An 18,439-nucleotide genomic window follows, 5' to 3' on the forward strand; every position below is an offset into this window, starting at 1 on the left:
GTACTCACGAGTTCAAATAACAGGTTTGCAGGGTGACTGACGCTGATGGCTCAACGATCCAGCGACGAGTAGAGCAGACTCGCCATCTTAAGTAGTACTCTAATTTGTAATCGGCGGCAGGTGTGCTGATCATCCCCAGGTGCGTGGGCCAGGGGCGGGAGCCCATACTGAGCTCCGCCCCGGCAGGAGAAAGAGAGAGGGAGAGGACGAGAGAGAGAAAGAGAGCAGAGGCAAGAGAGGAGAATAAAGAACACAAAACATAGTGCCTGACTGCTGTCAGCTGGCGAGGTGCGGGGACCATGACATCTAGTTTCTCACCCAAGTTTTTGGCTGCTTAACTTTTAGAAGAAAGTTTCACATCCAGCATCAGTAGATTTCCACTTGAATATTTAAGAAATTCTGAGGCGATTTAAAAGCTGGTTATTGGATGCTAATGCAGTCCTCCCTCTATAGTTCTACAGTTATGGGGAAAAGTAGTAGGCAGGTAATGCTATTCAAATGTACCTGATTAAATGGTAGTCAGCAAGTACAAACACCTGTAAAAGCAGAAGTTTCCATCTGGAACATTTAAATGAGGGTTAACAAAATGCCACATTCTTCCCTGGAGTAGATGTCCCACCAAATTTAAGTCAGACCATGCAATACGGAAATAAAGAAAATACAGAAAATGTTTTGCACTTGACCCAAAGTCATTGAGTCAATCATCAACACATGTATAAAAAGTTAAGTGAAACATGAATTCATCTAAATTTTAGCTGTAATTGGGTGATGCATTAGGACAATTATCCCAAGTGCAGTAGCAGCAAATCTACAACAGAAAGGCTGAAGAAGGAACCAATCAAGGCAGAGCAGTGGTCTTTAAAAAAAGAAAATCCAGGCTTCAGCCTCATTGAAACTCAACTGAAATACTGTGACATAAACAAATGCCTGCAAATCTCAATGAACTGCAGCTAACTTGTAAATTGGGCTCCACAGCAACGGGAGAAACTGATGAAGTCAGAAAGTGAATAGCTACTGAATCATGGGATGTACTAATGTTTACACATGACTTTAGCAATCCTGTACAAACCTCTTTTTCTGCATGATGTGGTGTCTATTAGCAAGTTGATGACTTACTGCAAAGTTTCATATTTGACTCTGATGCCTCGAAAGTACTGTATTACATCATGTAGCATCGGGGTTAATTCAGTAAAGCCCGGAATTCACTGTTGTTTCATTTTTTTTTTTCATTATTTAAATAAATAAATGACTAAAAATAATTTTTTAAATTTTGAAATAGTTTATTACAAAACCTGTCAAGCACCACAAGTAGTCCATAGTGCAAGCCAAACCCCCCCCCCCCCCCCCCCCCCCCCCCCCTACAAAACATAAAGATCTACCATTCCTCAAGCTCAGACAAAGACAAAAGGGTGTACTATGTCCAACAGTTCCTTGAACTGTGAAATATTTCTGAGGCCTCCTTTGTTTATCCTGGTTTGTTGATCCGCCTGCTGAACACTAAAGTATGCAGCCAAAAACAACACAAGGAATGCAGTGAGAGCGACACGAAACTGCAACGCTGACGACCAGAAACCCAAAACCAAGAAATGAATGGGTTTAAAAACAGGCTTTGATCTTATTCTGCTATGCTTTAATTGAGGGAAAAGTTATTGTAGTTCTGGCTGCGATTAAATTCTCACAAACAAGACACTCTAAAGATCTTAAGAGTTGAACTTAGATAGAAAATGGGTAATTTGTTACACACTTTTCATCACTGATGATTTTTTTCCTATTTTTTACACCTCACCATTGTTTTGTTGTCCAAATTTTACAAAAGTTGCCATAAACTTCACTGAAAGGCTCCAAACGCCGTGAGAGCAGCCAAAATCTGCCAAATCTACCATTTGGCAGATCTTTCTCTCCTGCCTTTCTGTCTGTGTTGGGTTATGTAGCTGGCAGGGGTGGGATGGGGAGCAGAGACGCAGAGTCAGAGTGCATAGCTTTGTTGTCGGAGGGGCAGCTTCCTGTCCTGCATTATTAATACCTGATGTTCACAGTTGACCTGCCCCTTACATACTTCGTTCACCGAGCTGTGAATTCAAGCGTGCGTGCGTGTGTTTTGGTGCGTGTGTTGCAGAGTGAAAATAGATTAGTGCTACAAGCTCCAGGACTGACACATTATAACCATTAATTGCATAAAGCCTCGCTTCTCGGAGGCAAATTGCTCATAAACTCCTTAATCCTCATCAGTGTCTCATTGGCTGAGTGTTTGAGGTGGTACAGCGCTAATAGCAGTTAGTGCTGTAAGACAATATTTGCTATTTCTTCTTGATAATCTGCCTCAGTTCAGCTAAAACTGGCAGTTCATTACTTCCTTAAATGAGAACGGTTTTATCCAAATACTCAGCCTTTGGAAATTGGAATGTAATATAGATAATTTGACCTGAAAAGAAACAGACGGAGCGGAGTGGGGCGTCACAAAGCCCTGTGAGAAAACTTTGCTGACAACCATATAATGAGTCTCTGTGAGTATCTCCCACTATTTTATTGTGTCTTTATCTCCTCGCTCTAAACTGGTAGGGTGAAAAGAAGGAGTAAAAAAAAAAAAATAAGGGGCTGCAGGTTTGGTGCAAATTACCCATGCTTATTTATTCAGAGATGTCGCCTCATAGAGCAACAAACCCCCTGGGTGTTCTCACAGGCCGGAGTGAGTGCCAAATCACTTTGCTGCTTGGTAGGAGAGGGAAAAAAAGATGGAATAAAAAGGGGAAAATTGGAAAGAAAAGGTAGCGTTTTCAGAGAAGTTGTAAAAAGAAGACATTTGAGGCGAAAGATAAGTGGAGGGAGATTACAGGTTGGGGTCGGCGGGGAGGTCGAGCGACAACAAGGGACTGGAAAGAAACCAAGAAGTGAGCACAAAGGGAAGACATAAAAGACGGGGAAATAGTGTAGAAGAAAACGATCAGAGCGATAGTTAAATCAAGCCTTGGAGGGAGGGAAATATGAGGAGAGACTGGGGAGAGGGTGGGGGTGATGGAACTAACAAGGGAGGAGGCAGAGCGGGAGGAGGGCTGGTTGAGTGTCTCCCAGGGGTCTCGGAGGGAGAGGAAGATGGCTCGCAAGTGCGCGCCCGCAGAGAAGCTCAACAGGGGGTCAGCTTTTTGTTTAGAAAACCCTCTTCAGCGCCCTCGACAGTAACGTGGTGATAAGAGACGCCCATACGCTCCACATTTCAGCTGGTGAAGCAGCTTTGTTCCGAGAGGCTCCTTCTAATTCAGTCATCTCCCACCCCCACATGCTGCCAACATATTGTACACACACTGACACACACGTAAATACACAGCCCGTAAGTACTGGTGACATGCTTCCCATTGTTTTGGAGCTGTACCCCAAGACGTCTGATTTGAAACCTTATACCTGAGTTCGAAAAGTTTCATAAAGGGAAATCACGAGAAGGTAACAGATTTGTTGAATAAATCATGATGTCGTTTGCGAAGCACGAGACTGAAATGGAAAATAAAGTCACGTGAGATGGCAGGTTGATGTGAAAGGACGGAGAAGACTGTAAACTTATCGGCGTGAAATAGTGTTTCTGTTGCGCTCGAGGAGGAAAGTGTGAAAGAGGGACCACCAAAATGTATTCAGGTCGACCACACCCACATGCACACAAACAGGAAACCTCCTCTACTGCATTTGGTTTATCATTTAGGATCCTATGCAGATGTTCACTGTAGACAAACACCCTCTTCCATTTTTCAGGAGGGGGCAAAACACCATTTTGCTTTTGTGCCCAGGGACTGTTGTCACCTGCAGTTAATCCCCCTGTTACCTGATACCAGTCACCCCTCTAACGCTCACTTCTTCTTCAAAGAGTCAGAAAATTTATTCTCTCTAAAGATAAAGATTTATGCACAAAAACTGCACAAAAATGTTACAAATTTAAATATTTTTCATGGAGATTACTTTTAGTTTTAATTTCATTTTCTTCCTTTTACTCTTTTGCCTTTAACTCTCATTTTGCATACTGTGTATTTGCTTTAATGCACTTAGTGAATGTTCTATCAATAAATATCGATTTGCTTACTTTATCTTAAACCGAGGTTCTCAGTTCATTTAACATTGATTAGATGACAGTGAGGAATACGCACCTTTCTCTTGGCATGAGTCGAGGTAAAGCACGGAGTGGGAGTGGAGAAACGAGGCGGCATTACAATTTCCATCAAGTTTCCCGAAGAGTTTTTGAAATTTTCAAACTCAAACATGCTATGAACAAATAGCATGTGTGGTTTAGAAATGCACGAGAAATGCATTTTTAAAACCGTCCTCTAGGTAAGTATTTTCTTTAAATTTGGAGCAAATGTTTCTAACTCTGCCAAAAGTATCTGCAAGAGCAACAAAACACATTTATATATTTACTTTGCTAAATAAGTCATAGAGTGACCTTGTTACACTGCAGAAAGAAAGAGTCCTGACACCTGGGACAACTTTAGAGAAAAATCTTGGCTAAGAAAAGATCACGGTATTGGTTAAATATTGAAAAGGAACATTTCGTATCTCTTACCTCAGTTCACACTGCGATGTTTAAAACATCAGTTTAAAAAGATTGCATTCTTCATAGATAAATCCGGAATTGGTACAGTTCTGTGCAAAGGTCTTGAGTCGCCCTGAATTATTTCCCAATATTTTTTGTTGTCTTGGCTTTCTGAACGTCTTTCAAAGTTTTCCTTCAGACGTTGTCCAATTTTTCACTCATTTTCTGCCCAGTTTTTGTACCTAACCATTTTCGGATGGATGGATGGATGGATGGTTGGTTCGTTGGTTCGTTGGTTCGTTTGTTTGTTTGTTTTGGCCACTGACCTACGAATCCGTCAAGCATAAAAAAGGCAATCAACCAGTGTTGTGATTGTACATACCAGGTGGCTTTGCAAAGAACCATTTTGAAAATGTATCTTTATAGAGACAATTTAAATTTTTACCCCCATTTCTTTAGTTGAATCTATTAAAAAGTTCAATCATAACACATTACAGTGTTATGTTTGATATACATTTAGAATACGCCAACCTTTCACTGGGCTCTGTGAAAGGATGCCTGTCAAGAAGCCATTCTTCAGTAAGAAAAATGTGGAGAAAAGCTTAAAGTACGCCAAATTAGACAAGAACCAGACTGAAAATCAGTGGTAATAGGTCTTATGGCAGGGGTGTCCAACTCCAGGCCTTAAGGGCCGGTGTCATGGGGGTTTTAGATGTGTCCTTGATCCAACACAAATGGCTAAATTACCTCCTCAATATGTCTTGAAGTTCTCCAGAGGCCTGGTAATGAACTAATCATTTGATTCAGGTGTATTGACCCAGGGTGATATGTAAACCTGCAGGACACCGGCCCTTGAGGCCTCGAGTTCGACACCCCTGCTCTAAAATGTAAAATTTTGGTTCAAATCATTGTCATTATGTATAGATAAGATCAAGTGTGAATGTCTACAGCCATCTGTAAATTATGGTAGAGGCTCTGTCGTGTTTTGGGTTGGGTAGGAGATTTGTTAAAATTGATGCAATTATGAACATGGAAAAAAGTACCATTTGATTTTGATCCACCATGAAACACCATCTGGAAAGCATCTGATTGGCAACAGTCATTTTCAGTGTAACAATGATCTCAAACACACTGCTAGTAAAAGCATAGCTGGATACAAAAAAAATTCAATGGGAAGCTATTAGTCATGGATTGGCCTCCACAGAGCTCAACATTATTGAAGCAGTCTTGGATCATTTTGACAGAGAATGGACAAAAGGCCAACATCCAAACAAGAACTTCTAATGTTCTTCATGAAGACCGGAGAACTGTCCCTGAAGACTATTTAAAGACAATATAACACTAAGAAAGTTTGGGCTGTGTTGAAGAAAGGTGGTCACACCAACTATTGTTCGAACTGTACAAATTCTGTTTGCCTCATATACTGTATTTCCATGCATGTGTAGACATGTTTTATTATATTGCCGCACCTGTTTGCCAATTTCCTGGCAGAATTTAAAGAAATAACAGGGTCTCAAGATATTTGCACAATACTATATGTTGTTATTTAGAATAAATACAAAAAGCTTCATATATCTCCATATTTCTCAGTGAACTAGCCTGTTGTACTGGTGACACTCTCCTTCATCATAAAAGATACACACATTTTTTTATTTATCTTTTTCCCTCATTTTACACAGCAGTCACTGGAGAACCAAGTGAACATTGATCCACTGCTGAAAACATTCCTTTAAAATGTATCATTTCTTCTTCTTTGAAAAGCTTTTGATATAAAATGCAGGGAATTATTTAGCCTGTTGGAAGAAAAGACAACTCCGTATTTGTGACCTATTTTTTAAATATTTATTGGAACCAAGGGGGTTGGGACTGAGCACCATAAACACAGTTAGGAAGTCTTGAAGTATTGAATAATGGATTGGAAGACTGATGAAAAACATATAGATAATCACAACACACTTAACCATTTACAAGTTAAGAATTCTTTAGAATCTAAAGCAGGTATTGTGGGATCACACAGTAACAGATTTGTCTGATATGAATGTTTCTTTGTTATGTTGATGTAAAAAAAATGTAGTATGAACATTAATTGTGTTGTGTTCCCAGTGCATCACATTCTGTTGTTTTGCTATAACTGTTTAGCTGCGGGCGTCTCTCAACAATTCGCCAAGTGAGACAGGTATGTCAATCTGGACTCGTCACATATAGGAGACTGAAAAAGACTCTCTGGTGTCACGATTAAAGCTGATGTGTGAGCATAATTTTGATTTTATGAACTGGCGTATTTTAACTCAAGTGAAAAGTATTTCCTTTGGGTGCTTAAATCAAATCAGTTGCTCATCTGGCTCTTGGTCTGTCACAATTAATTGTTTGATGGGGTTTTTTTGCACCTTCTTTATTAGTTTTTGCATGTAAATTTTCAAAACCTCTGCAGGTTGTGGTGTTAAAATGGAAAAGTGACCTTGACCTTGAGCACAGTTTGGGTGAAGACTTCTTAAGTTAGTACTGTGTCGGGGTTTTAATCAAAGCTGATCATTGCTTTAAAAGGAGTAGTGAATCTCACGAGCTCATCAAAACTTTGGTCAGATGAGAACTGAACAAAAAAAGCAAATCAACAAGTAAACAAAAAAGGAAACAAAGCAAAGAGGCAAAGCTTCCAAAAGAGAATCAAAAGGAAAAATGACACAGCAGGATATTTAATCAAAATTTCACTGCAGCAATTCAGCGTGGTGTTCGATGGTTTGTTTGGCTCCCGAGTGCTTGTATGTATGCAGACAACATGCTCCTAATGAGACAACGAGTGGTATCGACGGGGGTCTCCTAGCTCAGGATCAGGCCATCACTGAGCTCCTGGACAGCCTGAGGTGCAACCTTGCAGCTGGACAAAAACATAATGTCCCAGATGTGTTCTATTGGATTTAAGTCAGGCAAGTGTGGGGGGGGCAGTCAATCCTCCAGGAACTCCTTGATTAATCTCACCACATGACTCTGGACATTGTCAAGCACAGGAGGAACTCAGGACCCACTGCACCAGTGTGAGGTTTCACAGTGGGTCCAAGGATTTCATCCTGATACCTAGTGGCAGTCAGCATCTGTGTGTCCCTCCATAGATATGCATCACCAAACCGTCACTAACCCACCAACAAACCGGTCGTGCTGAATGATGTTAAAGGCAGCACAACGTCCTTCATGGCTTCTACAGACACTTTCATGTCTGTAACATGTTCTCAGGGTCAACTTGGTGGACCTGCCAATACTTGTATTATATGTTTAATGCCAGTCGGGCTCCGTAGTGCTGCAAAGTGAGTACAGGGCCAACTACAGGACACTGGGTCTTCAGGGTATTTTCATAAAGTCTGTTTCTAATTTGTCTAATTGTTTGGTCAGACACATTCACAACAGTGGCCTGCTGTAGGTCATTTTGTAGGGCTCTGGCAGTGCTCATCCTTTTCCTGCTTGCACAAAGAAGCAGATACCAGCACTGCTGATGGGTTGAAGACCCCCTGCAGCATTATCCGGCTCTCCTAAAGAAACTGCCCGTATCCTGGAATACTTTGATTCAAAAGTGTACCTACATTTTTTTAGAACAGTGCTCAAAGTTTTTGCCCATTTTTCTTCAAGTACACCTCTTTTTTGCTTTTCTGTCTTTAACAGTGAAGTTGAACTAAACAGCTCTAGCTGCCCTTATCAATACGTTCATCATCTGTTTCTGATGAATTGCTGTGAGTAACATCAGGATAATCTAGTCTCTGGGAGAATCTCAGGTTAGTTCACTTATGCTGAAGTGTGTTTAACATGCATGGCTGCAGATTTGCCCCTGTTATATTGTCTTTTTTCAATAACCTTGCATGTAATCACTCTGTGCTAAAACTTAGCTACATATTTGGTGTTCAAAGAATTATTCCATCAACCTCCTCATGTCCGTGTCTCTCTCCTCAACAGAAGACTGGTTTTTCTCCTTGTCCAATAATGCAGCACCCTCAAGGCAACAACACTGAAGGGCACGCTGTCCGTATCTCTGAGATGCCAGTATGATCTGAATGAACAGCAGCATTTGGCAGCCTGGGCTGAGAATGAATGTGTTGGCAATTGCTTATACACATGGAATAATTCATTAGGGCAAAGAGTACTTTAAAATCTTTTTCAAGATTTTAAAGTACTCTTTGTTTTTTAGCTTTCAGCATATTTGACTTTGTTTACATCCATATTTCGTGAACAGTAAAGCTCACGGCTGTTTGTATCTTTAGTGCACAAAACCGGTTACATTCCCAATAAGCAAATGTGAACGCCCTCAAATTAAATAAAAAAATCCACGTCTTCACCTTATGATCATTGTTTAATTCTAACCAAAATAAAAGTGTTGAAATGAGCCGACTCGGAAAACTCAGGCGATAGAGCTTCGTATTAATACTCAGCTACAAAAACACCCCCCTCTGTTCAACCTCCTGAGGAGCAGTTTAATGTGGATCTGCAGATTAGGAGGCTAGAACTAAATTCTGTAATCGCTGTGATGGGCTTAGGCAAAACTGAGTGGGGGTCTTCTCAAGGTTAAAGTGATGCCTGTCCCTTTCAATTACCTGTCAGTGTTCATTCAGACATTTCCTCTGTGTTATTGCAACATGTTCAGGTATTGATTTGGACAACATGTTTGAAGAAAATCTACTTTTCATGAAGTCCATTTTCTCTGTAATTGAGTGATTTTTCAAGGGAACAAAGCTGAACATTGTCTTCTCCAAACAAAAGGATACAAAAACAAGTTATTTCCTTTTGATAGCAGCCAGACACATTTTAATACAATAATGGATTTTTGCACTTGTTTTATGGAAATAAGGTTTAAAAGGAATGAATTTTTTGTATTAATATTTAACTGTTTGCAACTGTGTTATTGTTTAACGGCTGATTCTCTGACTCAACATCACAACATTAACCAAAAAACTTTAGATTTGCTCTGTTAGTCGCTCTCGACAGCAACTACTAAGCAGCATGTCCCTGGAATGATTTGAAAAGCTTCCTTTCTCTTTCCACCTACTGCTTCGCTATTCAATTAAATGCCTTTGTATATTCAAAGGCAGAAAATAGATGGCAAATGCTAAACCATTAAATATTTTCAGTGATATGAAGTCAAACAAAATACAGAAGCTCACAAAGAGATATTTGAGTTGTTTTGTTGCTTTTGTGCTGTTTCGTGTCTGCTCTGTAACTTATTTATGATTCGGGGGACTCGCAACGGCAAACTGAAAGGGGGGGGGGGGGGGGATATGAGGAGGGAGGACAACAAAAGAGAAGGTTAAAAACCCAGAATCAAGCAGGAGGATCTGCTCCGGTCGAATGGGTGCTGAAAGGAGGGAGATGGAAGAGGAGGACTGGAAATGTTTTGCTCCATCATGAGCCCTTCAGCGTAATCAGATGAAAGAGCAGACCTGATGTGAAAGCAATAAAGAAAAGAAGAAAAGAGAAGCAAGAAAGAGGAGAGGGGTGTTTCCCTAAAGGCGGAGATGTGCTTGTGTATGAACTAATCTCCCTCTCTCCCTCAATCTCTCTCTCTCTCACACACACAGACACACACTCCCTCCCTCTCACTCTCTCACTCTCGCAGTCAGTTGCAGCAACACACTCACCGAGATCGGCAGCACAAAGCAGAGTCGCTCTCTTACCAGCCTCCAGAAACACACACACACCGACACACTTTGCCGCGGCACGCACACACGAGCTCAGACGCCTCCACGCACACCTTCTCAGTGACGGCCGCGGAGCTGAAGGAAAAAGGAAAGGAAGGAAAGAAGAAAACAACACCAGAGAAAGGAAGACAAGAAGTAAAAGAAGAAGAGAAAATATCCTGAGAGAAAAACAGGAACAAATTTAGATAAAACTTCACTCAGGTAAGACCACTTTTTTTTTAATCTTTCCCTTTTTATGTAGAACTAGTTTTCATATTGAAACTGAAAAACTGACTCACATACACAGCACAGAAAATGTTGAGTGCAACATGCACATAGTGTGAATAAAAATACACACTGTGCACCTGTGCAACTGTACCAGCAGGCTCACGTGACCTCACGTCTCGTTTTTAAGTTTATAATCTTTTTATGAAAGACTTTTTTATTTGTTCTTTACCTGCAGGAAAGGGTGGTAAAACTGCAGAATTAAACTCTTGCAGTGAACTTTTATGTTGTGCATTTATAGAAAAACAGCTGCATAAATGATCTCAAGGGTATAATTTTTTTGTGTTTGAAACATGTTGTCTGTACTAATTTAGAGTAAGAATAAATTTTAGAGGAAGTAAAAGGAGGAAGTTTTGAAATCTAATAAAACAGTATCTCAGAGATTATTTCTATAGAGTTTGACAGCAGTCGTGTGTCTCAGAGAAGAACTTCTCTTTATAACTTGCGCTTACTAAGGTTACAGATTAACACGGAAACTACCCTCAAGTATCTTAAGTTCTGCAGTGAAGGACACAGTGTCATATCTTTAAGTTAAAGAAGTTAAAAGTTGATGCAGTCCAGTTTTGAAGCCTCTAATTTTACTGTCTTTTTTAAGACCATATTTAAATGTTTATCAGCTAACAGCAGCAAGCATGGTTACAGAGTTGTTCCCTAATTTGTGCAAAATGTGATACAAATGATATATTTTTGAATTTCACTCACCAGTACCGGAATACATACTTCTAGGGCAGGCTGTTAGTACAAATAATCAAAGTTCAGACCAAATTATTTATCAGATAATTCCTTTAAAATGCTCCAGAAAGCGACCAACATCACAAACATGACCATGATGTCCACTGAGTTACCCAAACGGATGCCTACTTAATAGTCTGAGTGGCATGTGTTGGTGTCTGTCAGTCAGGAGTAGCCATGCCTGTAATAACGAAAGGGAAAGGAATATTTCAACTTTAATCGAATTTAAATTGATGAGTCAAATAAATGAAGCCAATATCACTTTTGCACTACTTGTAAACTGGCAATTTTCAGCACTATCATTAGCAAATGATAAATGTAAAAATCTCATCTTGAAGTCTTATATTGATGACTGTCTGCATCTTAATGCTTTTAACTTGAATATTTTGAGGGATGGGTGGATCAGACTGACAAAATGCTGGGTGATGCTCACTCAAATCCCTGAAAGCTAACAGCGGCAGTTATTTATCAACCACAAGATAGGCCCACCCCCAATTATACCCTGGTTTACCATTATTGGTTACAATTATTTACAAATTGTATATTATGTTTAAATAGTGGAGTGAGCTGAAGGGTTGTTTTCTCATACACTTTTATGTACTCAGATTTCTTTTTGTAGTTACAGTAGGTGCGCCCTGCTGGCCACCTGAAACAATGCAGGTTTAATTAGCTTTCACGGTAGCTGAGCATTTAAGGAATTGAAGGATTTGGTAAAGGCCACGATAGCTTCATTTGTCAGCCCTTAAGCCACCTCCTGGCTTGTATGTAGTTAACAGCTTCTTCTCCTTATACTTGTTGTTATTTCACATCAAAGAAAAAGGCTGAAGAAAAAAAATGACTGCATATGAGCTGTTAATCTGTGGTGCTCTCAACCAAACTGTACCCAAATATAAGACAGTTTTAACCACAGCTAACTCCTGTAGTACCGTGCTTTATGTAACGTGAAAACCTTTTTATTTATGGCGTATAAAATGAAACACTTGATTACTAATAGCCACCTTTATTGACATGTGCAATATCCTTTGTCCTCCACTTAGTGGTGTTTTTCTGTGCTCAATTAACTCGTTTTATTTGCATGTCTGTAGCATACTGTGAACACATGACTGCCTAAAACAAGGGAGTCATTTTTGTTCAGGAGCATGCCACTCCCAAATAATTTGTTTAAATGGTACCAGGAAAGATAGTTCCTGCTCTGGTGCATCTGAACAGTCAAACAGTCTGTAAAAAGACAAACTAGAGTGAATCCAGGTCACAGAGTCTGTGAAAAGATTGAGTTAGTGTGTGTGTGTGTTGGTTTGTTCAGCTTCACTGTGTTTATAAGAAGATAAGACAAAAAAAAGAGAAAGAAAGAAGGAACAAAGTGGGAAAATGAATGAATGAACCCATTGTCTAGTTTGTCCGTGTGTGTGTGTCTATGTGTGTGTGTGTGCTTAGTGAGGGGGTGTGTTTTGCACGTCACAAAACAAACTGAGCAATCGGTGGCATGTGAGAGGTTAATGTTACACCAAAATGTGCCCCGTCTTGTAAACAAAGAAATCGCATTAAACGACTCGGTAACAATAACAATATTCGCAGGAACATTCACATTAGCAAAGGCTGCTCTGGTAACATTTGGTAACAGTGTTGAACACTGTAAACAAAGACTTCTGGACTTCATCTGTTCATAGTCGGAGTGATTTTATGCACTGGATTGTCTGAGCACTGAGTGAACTTTAGCCAACATTAAAGGTCAGACTAACAGAAACCTAGAAATCTGTGACAAATGATTCCAAAGTACAAATAAACAAGTAGCGTAAGGATAAATATGGAACACACTTATCACTAAGATGTTAAACAGAACACAAACGTCTGCTGCTGCTGCTGATGTAGACGTAAAAAACAAAACAAACTATAGACTAACTGAACAGCATCATTTTATATTCTCAAAACAAAATTCCTGCATTGATGCACACACTGCAGACATCTTAATATCTTTTCCACCTGTTGACCCACCACCAAAATAAAAAGCTGCTTCATAATCTATAAAAACTATTAAGTATCTATATAGTTGTTCTATGAGTTTAGCTGTGTTGTTCTTCTAACTTCTGTCCTCTTTAAGGGGCATCGACAAAGGAAGTGTGGCAACCAGAGACCACAGAAAGTCAGTGACAGTCAGCAACTTCAAGCCAGGCAAAATAACCACTAAGGATACCTTTGAGTAACATATCACTGTGTGGTAAATACATTAGAAGGTTACCTAGGCGACCAGCGCTTCGTATATCCGGTAGCACCAGCTATGAGCAATAAAGCGATGTGCAACAAGCGGATTACTTTCTGTGTAAACAAACAAGTGCACTAGCTGTTGCAGGGCCCAGAGAAGAAGCCACTGTTGTACTTTTACTGAAGGAGAGCCATATAATGTTTTTGTATGAAGGGCTTTATTTCACACACAAAATGAGCAGCTTCTCTTTTTCCAAAACAGGCTAAATGAAATCTATATATGTAAGCATTGTGCATTCACAGCCATGGTACAACATGGTGCTGAAGAAGATTTTTAAAAATAGAAAAAACATTGTAGTCTGAAGCTTAATACGCTAGCTTAGTTTACAGTTTATCCAAAATAATATATATAACATCCAAACATCAAAAAGTGCACATATCCCAACATCGCATCAGTTTGTTAGCAGTTCAAAATGAAATAATTATAATGACTGGTAAAGTATTGTTAATGTGTGTTCTGTGTTATATTAGCAGCATTTCCAGCAGACTAAAAGAAACTTAGCAGCACATTAAATTCAAGTATAGCGATATTTAAGGTATGGCTTACCAACAAAAGTATTTCCCAGCAGAGAATGTATAATGAACTTCAAACATGCTGTAAATGAAAGAATCAGTGAAAACAACTGTCAGCCGGCGCTGTCAGCCAATTTTAAAACAAAACCTCAAACATAACCTGCTCCCATTCAGGTTATATGTTTAGCATAAGTTAGCATGATCATTTAGCTCGGTAACACGAGTGCTACTTTCGTGACACAGAAAAAACTCTGACTTTAAGCTTGACATAAGCCATTAATCATCCCCCGGATGTCTAAAACAAGTAGAAACTGCTTTAATATTTAATATTTAAAACAAACCACTGATCCTGACCTGAGGGGATCACAGCCTCGCTCCTAAACAGTTACAAAGTAGCACTGTCATTTATTTGAAGTCTTCCATTTTTTTCTCAAACTACTTGCTTTAAACCAATTTTGCCTACTGTTTGGTGCTTGGAGTGTTTCTGTTTAAAACAGCTGCCTGCTGTGAATGATAACACTGTTTTGAGAACAGCAAGAATGAATCAAAACAGCAAAGTTTTCGGCCAGAAAGCAAAAGCAGTGAAGTAAAGTTGATACAAAGCTCCACAGACTTGAAGGAGGCTGTAGGTTCTCTGTGGGTTTGTCAATACAGCTGCACGGCTTAGAGAAGCTTTAACGTACATGACAAACTACAGCAATTAATGAATAAAAAACCAACGTCAAGAACTACCACGTTAACTTTCTGCTGCTCAAAGTGAACATCATGCAACACTTTGACCAAACAAAACCATTGATTCTGTTCAGAACTGCTCAGGAAACAGTGCAATATCAACATGGAAGACACCAAATTCAAGACAGCTCCCCCCAAAAGGGACAGAAAATTTAAAAAGTAATAATAACAAATGAAAAATTTAAAGCCCAAGTGATTTTACACACAGTGCTTCAGAGAGACCAAAACAAAACGGGATCACAAACCGCCGAAACAATTAAAAGCACAGATGGTAAAGAGGCAAATCAATTACAGAGTGATTAGAACATAAAACACCGTCCATAAAAATGTGGACGAGCAAAGCAGCAGCGATAAATTCTGCACCTTAAACTGATTTTATGGATTTTTAGGCTTTTTTTAATTTTACTTCACAGTTTTCTGTTTAACTCTGTGTAAACAGAAAACAGTTTGGAGAAAATTACACTGGTGTAATTTCCTCTAAAATCTGATTAAGATTATGTACTTAGGAAGCTTCACTGCTGGAGCTTCTCAGTTTGCTTAGACAAAATTTGTCGGAAAGCTGGCACCTCCCAACTGTGAAGAGAGGTAGATTTTTCATAACTGTATTCTGTATTTGTGCTTTTATAAAACAAAGAGACAGACAGAAAGAAACAGCAAGGGGTAGCTAGGAGGGGAGGAGGGGTGAGAATTAGGGATGAATCAAGCAAAGTTTGATGGAAACATGGCGAGACTGTGCGAGCAGGAGCAATTTGTTTGAAAAGTAAAATGGATCTTTTAGAAAATTAGGATTTTTTTGAGAGTGAGATAAGAGCTTGAGAGTAACACTGACAAAGACGTTGTGTGATATTAAAGGGTAGATTGCTCATGCTGGTGTGTTTGTGTGAGCGAGGGGGTCTCTGCCACCTTTGCTAGCAGAGTACATTATGGCTGTTTGGGCACATTAAGGGGCATTAACTGGAGGAGCAGCCCTGAATAATACATGGCTTTTATTTATGAGCAGAGTGCAAACGTCCTCTGAAGCACCCTAAACCAGGCTACACACATGCAGTCATGCTTCTGTCACTTCAGAGGACATTGCTTTGGCTTTCATTAATTTTCTCGAGACTTAACATGAAGCTAATCGTAACTGATACCAGGCAAGCCTAACCTTATCCTATCCAAGCCGTGATATTTAATTATTTTTGTCACAGTGAGTCTCTCCCCACAATATAAAAATGGAGTTATATACTGTCAGCACGAGTAATGTGCCTATATGGAAAAACAATTTGCCAAATTATGTGATTTTGAGTGCTTGAACAAAAAGGTGATACATCTGTGCGTGTGTGCGTGTACAAGTTTCGTGGCAACATTTGTGCAGGTCGACACAAAAAGGTGACATCGGACAATCAGTGCACTCCACTGAACAATCCTCAGGAGTAATAGGGAAGCCAATGAGCCCATTTATAGCTCACACACTCCCTCAGACACATCTACAAACTTACACACTCATAATCAAAACTTTTAAGTGACATTTTCATGATCGCCTCTTCTCCGAGTTTTATCTCTTCGAGTGAATTTCCTCCTCTCTTACATACTAATTCTATTCCGGAGACGAGATATGACTTGACAAATCTCAGACAAGACTGCAGGGAACACCGTCATATGAGCTCAGCATGAGTGTGTTCATATCAAATTGGTGATCTATGGTTTATTGGGGGTGGATTGGATAATGTTTTTGTTTTTTTTACATAATTAAACCCATATTATCAAGGTCAAGCTTCATTAGTTGTAGGCAATTATCCACAATAACATATAACAAATAACCCATTTTCTGTAACTAGGTAATCCACTGCAATGTTTAATATGGATTCTTATGAATTTTACATCGTGTAGTTAGTGAAGAGAATAATGAACTTGAATAATCATGAACAGATGGACTTTGAAAAGCTTTTTCTTGGTAATAGGAGGTTTGTCATAAATTTCAGAACTCTACCCACTAAAAAAGAAAAGAAAAACATAGCCAGATTTAAAATTTCAATTTCAAGCCATCTTTGTGTACATCTGGACATCCTACAGAACAACTGCTACTTTTAAATCTCCTTCTGACCACTTGCATGTGTGCTTTTTGATTTTATCATAAATCAAACCAACACAGATATTGAACAACAACTTCTATGTCAAAATGACCCGAAATACATATTCATAATCACATTTTACAAAGAGGTATTCAATAGAAGACGCCGTATGCCTGAAGGCAGAGTATGAGTCGCATGCTTATTGTAGGTATTCATCTCTTTTTGTTTTTTTTTTTTTTTACATTCAGTGGGTTATGCATCATGAAATTGGTCCCGCAGGGCAAAACCGTCAATGCCAAGTTCTTACTGTTATGTCCCGAGGTGCTGAGGAAGAACATTTGGTAAAACCACCTGAACTGTGATGTATGCAGTCTAGCTAATCACCCTGCACCCTGTTCACCAAAAAGAAAGAAAGAAAAGAAAGGTTGGCGTTTGGACACGCTGAAGGAGATCCAGTGCACATCACAAATGCATTACAGCAAGTGTTCAGAACAGGACCTCCAGGGAGATAACTGGAAACAGTCCAGAGGTGCCCAAGGAGACGACCTTGAAGGAAAGAGAAGCCAAATTTTTTATTTGTTGCTGAATCAGAGAAGTTTATGATTTCAACTTGAAACTTATGAGGTTGCCAGAAAGTATACATACAATATTGTGAAATCAGCCCTCCAAGTTAAATAAGCATGATGAAACACTGACATGAAAAGCATATTTTGGATTTAGTCACTACTTTAACTTTACTTTTAAAAAGTTAGAATTCTTGAATCTTAAATACAAAAAGGTTAATCTAACAATTGCCTTAATAGGATGGAAAGAGGTAGTTCAGCAGTTTAAAAAAGGCTAAATGTTGAACATTATTTGAATAACTGTCCTTCAGTAATCATAATAAAGCAATACAGCCTTGAGAATATGATTTCTCTGTAGTCCATTTTGATATTTTAGATTATAAAGACAGCTGGAAGCATGAAGGCTAATTCACATTTTTATTGCATTGTTCACACAGCAACAACAAGAATGAACCCTTTAAGTTTTAATGCATTATAATCATTGATTATTGTAACTGCTACAGTTATTCTGTATTTTATTTACTTAATTGAATATTATATGCAGGCTAATTTTCTTAATGCACCTTCTAAACGGAAGCGGTTAGCTAGAAACATGTTGTTAATTAGCTAAAAGCATACAAACCACTGTGTTCCTTTAGCTGTCTTGTATCGGGGTGTGGTGAGTGGTTTTTAACCCTCTCAGGCTCAAATTAAGTTTTTGTTGCTAATGCACAAAGGAATACCTGCAGTGGTACTTCTGAGTAAAAAAAAACCTCATAAAATATGTATGTGGGGTAATCAGGTTGTTAGCTTTTAACTGTTGCAAATTTGCAACACCTGCCTTGAGAGGGTTAAAGAGCTGCAGCTGGAGGGAGGCCATGCAACTAGGGAGTCAGTGTTAACTGTATTTGCAAAACCTTGGGGTAGGAGGTCATCAGCCTGGCAGCCGGCCGCTCTGTCAGGGTAAAGGTTCACAGCGACTCTAGCTGAGCAGGAAAATACACACAAAAAGTGGTTGTTACACCTCTGAGCGCCTCTGAGGTGACAAGAACTCCTGGTGGCAGGCAGATGGACACAGATACACTCTTTTCTGTTTCCCCCTGTGCCATCTGGAACACTCTTTCCTCCTGAATGAATATATTATTGACATGCATTGCT

At 39.4% G+C, this 18,439-nt stretch overlaps 1 protein-coding gene across 1 annotated transcript in view; it reads left to right on the plus strand.

Moving 5' to 3' along the window:
* Positions 1-9,797: 9,797 nt before the first annotated feature.
* The window catches only part of hs3st1l2 (heparan sulfate (glucosamine) 3-O-sulfotransferase 1-like 2), a 32,257-nt gene continuing 23,615 nt past the window's right edge, over positions 9,798-18,439 (plus strand). The window contains exon 1 of the mRNA XM_006797665.3: positions 9,798-10,386. The gene's annotated coding sequence lies outside the window, so the exon portion shown is untranslated. The remainder of the gene's footprint in view (positions 10,387-18,439) is intronic.

The sequence above is a fragment of the Neolamprologus brichardi genome, chromosome 12 (genome assembly GCF_056152115.1).
Source record: "Neolamprologus brichardi isolate AB-2024 chromosome 12, ASM5615211v1, whole genome shotgun sequence".
Lineage (NCBI taxonomy): Eukaryota > Metazoa > Chordata > Actinopteri > Cichliformes > Cichlidae > Neolamprologus > Neolamprologus brichardi.